Here is a 6177-nt window from a genome sequence, read left to right on the forward strand (position 1 = left end):
CACATAGCCACCATAACATGCATCACTATTCCCTAGTGATGAGCTTAAGTCTACGGAGACCTATTCCAGCCTTTTAGGCGCACTAATTCTTTACGGTGATTCAAAGTGTGGACGTTTATCGAATATGTTTTGGTCGAATACTGTGTGTAAAACTACTTGGAGTAGCCCTTCTTTTGTTTCTGCAAAACTGCAAAGTCACCATCTGCACCTAATCAAGGGCTTATATTACCCTAAAACTGCTTATGTACACTCCATCAATGACTTTCGAACAGTCACGATGGCCGGTTCCGGACTCCAGTACATGTTAACGCTCCAAAAGTTTTCAGTAAAATAAAACACGCTGGACATCACAGCAAGCTGCATACACGCCTTAATTCTCATTGCCATGCGGTCCTGCAAACTTGCACGTCTGATCACAGTGTATTCGTAAGAGGGCGACCGCCAACGCTACTTTCCAGAAGACGCTACGCATCTTTCCATGAAGACGTCGACTTTGCACAAACGGTAATGCTAAACACAGAAGTAATGTTTTCGACTGCTTCCTATGCATCTGAAACCCGAATACTGAAAACTAGCTACTCCCACAATACAGAACGCATTTATTCTGATCACAAAAAAAGGCACTGGTAAGGAATTTCAAAAGCAGGAGGCGTGTGAGGAAGACCAGATAGGATGGCGGCCGCAGGCTTCCTGTCATGCGCGAAACCAACCAGGTCAGTCACAGATAAACTTCAACTCGTCTGTGCATAGGCGGAGAAAAACAGAATAAAGAAAGAGTGACAGACGTGGCGAACAGAGGTGGCGTCTTAGAAACACAGATCACATCATCAGTCACCACGCAAGCGCGACATCGCACTTGTGCAACAAAAAGCCGTGCTGATTGCTGGTGGCTTATAATTGTATGGCGAGGGACGGAACATAGACGAAGACAATAAAAAATGGCCCAGTTTATGGACATCGATCATAAGATAGTTTTTCAGCGGCACTCTCCACTGTGCAAGAGACTTCCGATTTAGTGCTTGCGGTCTAACTGTGAAACACGCTGCCAGAGCACCGCTGTCTTCTCCTTCAACATCAGTGTTCCGCTCAGTTTGCGCCTTAGGGTCTGCTTTCACCTATGGAGCAGTTCGCAGTGGGCTCAGACTTCTCTAATGCTTGCTTCCACTTTGTTCTTTCTGCTCGCCGCGGGTCGAGTCCTTACGCCGCGGTGATGAGCGCGAGGCGGCCGAATGTCGAGCGTCCGACGACCTCCTTGATTTCTGCCCTTGCCCGGAGACGAGGATGAACTCCAGACTGACGCGGCGCGTATCCGGGAGCTTGTTGACAGAGATGACGCCTCCGCCAAAGGCAATGGCGCTAAAAAGGAGTATGAGCATCGCTAGCCGCGTCGTCGTGGTTCCGAAGATGCTGAACATGCTCGTGATGGCCAACGCCGATGCCCCAGTGGAAGGCGCACACGCTGCCGAACTCGACGCCCTTCCCGCGCAGCGGGGACAACTCGGCAGCTAGGCACCAGGGAGCGGGACCCAGACCGGCGGAGAAGCCGACGATGAAGACCATCTGCGACCGGCCATGCACGTAGCACCGTCAGTGCACAAGAATATTTCCATAATGGACACTGAACACCACGTACATACTTGTAGAGCCAAGAGTTGCGGATAACCATAAAAGAACGGGATTTATTAAGTGAAGCGATTGCGTTCATCGTTAATTTTGAAAAGTGCCTCAACAGTGCACGTAAAAAAAAACAACTCAATGTATTTCTCAATGACTTTGCTACGGTTTTTGTTCGCTTAGTGTTATACCTTGAAATTCCTAACAGTGATCACGAAGTAATTACCGTTCTGTATGCTTACTGTACCAATATATGACGGAAGCCAACAGTCACCGATACCAAGGGGCATAATTGTTTTTTTTTATTTGTAATGCTCATCAATGGGAGATTAATAAGGTAACTATTTCAAGTTAATTGATTAGAAAGCATTAGAAAAAACAACACACCGTCAGTGGAATCCGAACCCACAACCGCCGAATTTGCCGTCCGGTGCCCTACCAACTGAGCTGGGGTGACAGCTGTCCAAGCTTTTACTTTCGGGCGTATTTACGTGTAGTGTAACTACACCTTGATTGTTCACCAGCGCCGCCATCGTCCATAGTGGCGGACGTAGGTATTACCGCGAGTGCCACGTGAAACGTGGCCGAACGGTAAAGGCGGAAGCTGTGCAATAGCCCTCTTGTACAACCGGCTTGTACTGTGAAACATCAAAACAAGTTCAGACGGTGCAGGACGCGGGTTGTTTACCAGATTCCCTTAAGTTGCGGGCTCAGCTACATTGGCCAAGCTGGTCAATGTTTTAATAAGCGCGCCAGCGAGCACTGCCGGGGACCTGGCGTTTGAGCGCGGAGTGATCGGACGCGTGGTGCATCGGCTCCGTCGATTTCTCGGCTGGAACCGCGGTAACCTGATGTAACGCCTATCAAACCTGTGCGACTGCAACCGTGAAGTCAGCAGGATCCTGGAGAACCCGATCACACCCAGGTACGCCGAATTTTCGGCCATTTCGAGCAACCCTCCGCATCACCACGTAGCGGTCGAGCTAAGCCTAACGGCTCCGGCTCCTCCGCCGCTGGCTGCGGAGACGCCTGCCGGCCAACCTCTCAACATGGCTCTACCTGAACAACGCGGATACGACCCCACGACTCTGTCGTGATCATCTGTCCCTGTAAGCCAGCCAGAGGACGGCCCATCCACCATTTCGGCGCAGCAAGCTGCCCTTTTCCAAGTCGTTGAGAGCCGGCGCCGCCGCCGGCAGAACGCACGAGGAGCGGCAACACCCAATACTCCTGTCAACAATTCAACAACGGGAGACGCTCGCGCTCCGTCTTCTACACCTCCACAGAAGACTTCTTCATCAGTCTCGAAGTGGACTCCCAAGCCAACGGTCAGGATCGACCCTGACGACTACGTGGTCGTGCTGCAGCCACGCAGTACGGTCTCCCTCAAGACGGCCTTCCAGCAAGGTGAGCTCGGCGCTGCCATTTCGCAACTCATCGGTAGGCAGCACATGAACACCATCACCATTTCACCAAATTGGGAACAGAACATCATCGTCTGTGGCACGCAGAACCCAGAAGTGGCTAAAAAGCTCCTCACGGACATTCAACTTAACACCAGCAGAGGATCGCTCGCATTTCACGGCCACCTCAAGCTCACCGGTGATGTGTGTCGCGGTGTGATATCTGTTCACAACTTAGAAACCAGTGAGTCATTAAAACATAATGTGCAGTGGCGCGGTGGTGAACTAGTTCATGTGCGCAAGCTGGGACAATCAAACGTAACTGTGCTGACTTTCGAGGGACGCACTGTTCCGCGTTACGTCCACTATAACGCAGAACTGACTCCCGTCAAGGAGTACAAAAAAACAGTGCCAGCGTGCTACCGTTGCGGCACACTGGGGCACCGGGTGGACAACTGTCCCACCCCGGTCAAGGAAAGATGCGGCCTTTGTGGGGCCAAAACGTGGGGCTTGGTACTGAGGGGATGGCCCCCCACGTGTGCAATCCTATCTGTTTAATCTGCGGGGGCCCGCACCTCACCAGCTCCCGCGAATGCACCGCGAAATTCATCAAGTTGCCGCAGCCAGGGCCCAGGACGCCACCCAAGGGAGCCAATGCCGGCGCTAGACGGGGAGGGCGGCAGCGAAACAACCAGAAGACGCCACGGCGTGGCGTGATGCCTCCCCCTGGCAAGACAGCAACAGTAACGCCACCACCCGGAGCAGCGGAGTTCCCAGCTCTCAGCGCTTCATCTGGCGGCGCCGCCTGCAACCAACCCAAGGTAGGCAGCTGGGCGAGGGTCGCCTCCTCTCCTTCCCCTCCTCCCTCCTCCCCCACCAGCACCGCCGAGACACAGGAACTCAAGCGCGAGCTCGCCCTCTTGCGAGCTCAAAACGAAAAACTAGCCAGCGAGCTTAACTCGCTCAAATCCCAATTCCATACTCCGCCCGCGTCGAGCGACGAGGCAGAAAACATAACAGACAGGGAGATCCCTCCTCCTGTGGAGAGTCGCGCCGCGGCCCTGGAGACCCGGGTGACCGCAATTGAAACACAATTGGCTGACCTCCCCAAAATTATCCATGACACCATCGCGCGTCAGGTGGAGAGTGTCATCGCACAGGTGACACAAGCCGTAACGCACATTATCCAAAAATGGATAAAAGACAATCCGCGCGTCCTTAAACGCGTAGGACCCATCAGGGACGCTAACCGTCCCTCAAAATTCAATAGAGCTATTCCCGATGAGTTTGACTTTTTGGAAGACTCCTGCACGTCTGCGCCGGGCACTAGCGGACTGGGGAGTCTTAACAACGTGACCCCACCCTCCGCCTCCGACCATGGCCCCCAACCCTAAGTCGCGAGCAAGAACAACTCAGCCGCTTACACTAACGCAGTGGAACTGCCGAGGTCTCAAGGACCACAAGAAGCGGACTCATCTCCGCCTCTATCTTGAGAACCTTGAGTTCCTCGCCGTGGTTGCCCTTCAGGAACCCGGCGCCGGTGCCAAACTAACAAACTACACTACATTTCAACACAACCCGCAGACATGTATACTTGTTCACAAGCGATACACTGCGCAGGAGGTCACACTTCCCACAACACCGTCTTTCCCATACACGATGGTTTCAGTGCTGCCCCTAAAGCGGTCTGACCCACCTGTACACATTCTAAATATTTACTGCCCACCGAAACTTAAGAACGTCACGTTCAATGAAATTTTCACTCAAGCTATGCAGGTGGCGGGTAGGGATCCCCTCCTAATCGTCGGCGATTTCAACGCCCCGAGCAGGCTATGGGGATACCCCCGGGAGGACAGGCGTGGGAGGAAGCTTGCGGAACTTCTTTCCACACTTGGACTCACCCTGCACACTGACCCCGCCAACCCAACACGTGTCGGCAATTCCATTCAACGAGATACTTGCCCGGACCTCACATTTACACGCAACATACGACATGCCGACTGGCTGAATACAGAGGACACTCTAGGTAGTGATCACTGTATAATCAACACAACCATTTACATGCGTCCCCTGAAACGCCCACTAAAACAAGCTCGTATCCCTGACTGGACGACTTTCCGCACCTCTCTACCTATTGTAGACCCCCTCCAGTCGGGATACGACGCCTGGTCCAGATCGCTCACGTCTACACTCACACAACATGAACAGCAGATACAGCTCACAGAAACACAAACAGACGTGGACAACCACCTTCTCCACCTTTGGGAGGCCCGTCGCAGCCTCACGAAGCGATGGAAGAAACAGAAACATAACAGACGCCTAAAGAACCGCATCCTCGAACTCACACAACAGGCAGCGGAATATGCTACTCAGCTAGCCGACACTAACTGGGTGGACCGGTGCAACGCGGCTGCTCGCCAGATGTCTGGCCGCAACACGTGGCGCCTGTTCCGCGCTCTCATCGATCCAATACAAACACGCACAGAAACCCAACGCCAATTACATAGGGCCTTGCACAACTTTACAGGAACGACAAAACAACTAGCGCACACGCTCAGGGATCGCTACCTGTGCACCACTAAGGACCCCCGGCAGGCGGCGTACTCGTATGCAGGCGAAGAGAACACGGAGCTGGACAAGCCGTTCCAGCTGCACGACCTCCGGGCGGCCTTGAGCAAAATGAAGCGGGGCACTGCACCCGGGCGCGACAAGGTTACGGTCAAGCTCTTGGCCAATCTTCCCGACGCAGCCTACGCCGCGCTCCTCAAATACATCAATAGCATTTGGGACGGAGAGACTCCTCTCCCTCTCGATTGGAAATCGGCTCTCGTGACCTTTATTCCGAAGGCCGGCAAACCTATTGATGTGGAGAACCTTCGCCCCATCTCCCTCACGTCTTGTGTCGGCAAGCTGATGGAAACGATGGTGCGCGACAGACTCTCCGATTTTCTCGAAACACAGCACACTTTCGCGGACACCATGTTCGGTTTTTGCCCTCACAAGTCTGCACAGGATATACTTCTGCAGCTTCACCACGACATCGTAGATCCTGTCGAATGTCCCCACAACGACAAGGTGGTCCTGGCCTTGCATCTTAAAGGCGCATTCGACAACGTCAAACACGAAGTAATCCTGGACCACCTCAGTAACACCAACTGTG

At 53.3% G+C, this 6177-nt stretch overlaps 1 pseudogene; it reads right to left on the reverse strand.

Annotated features, from left to right (window-relative positions):
• Positions 1-934: 934 nt before the first annotated feature.
• On the reverse strand, positions 935-1566 carry LOC149362644 (solute carrier family 2, facilitated glucose transporter member 6-like; annotated as a pseudogene).
• Positions 1567-6177: the final 4611 nt, after the last annotated feature.

Source organism: Amblyomma mixtum, chromosome 2, assembly GCF_055824585.1.
Source record: "Amblyomma mixtum isolate Tamu chromosome 2, ASM5582458v1, whole genome shotgun sequence".
NCBI lineage: Eukaryota > Metazoa > Arthropoda > Arachnida > Ixodida > Ixodidae > Amblyomma > Amblyomma mixtum.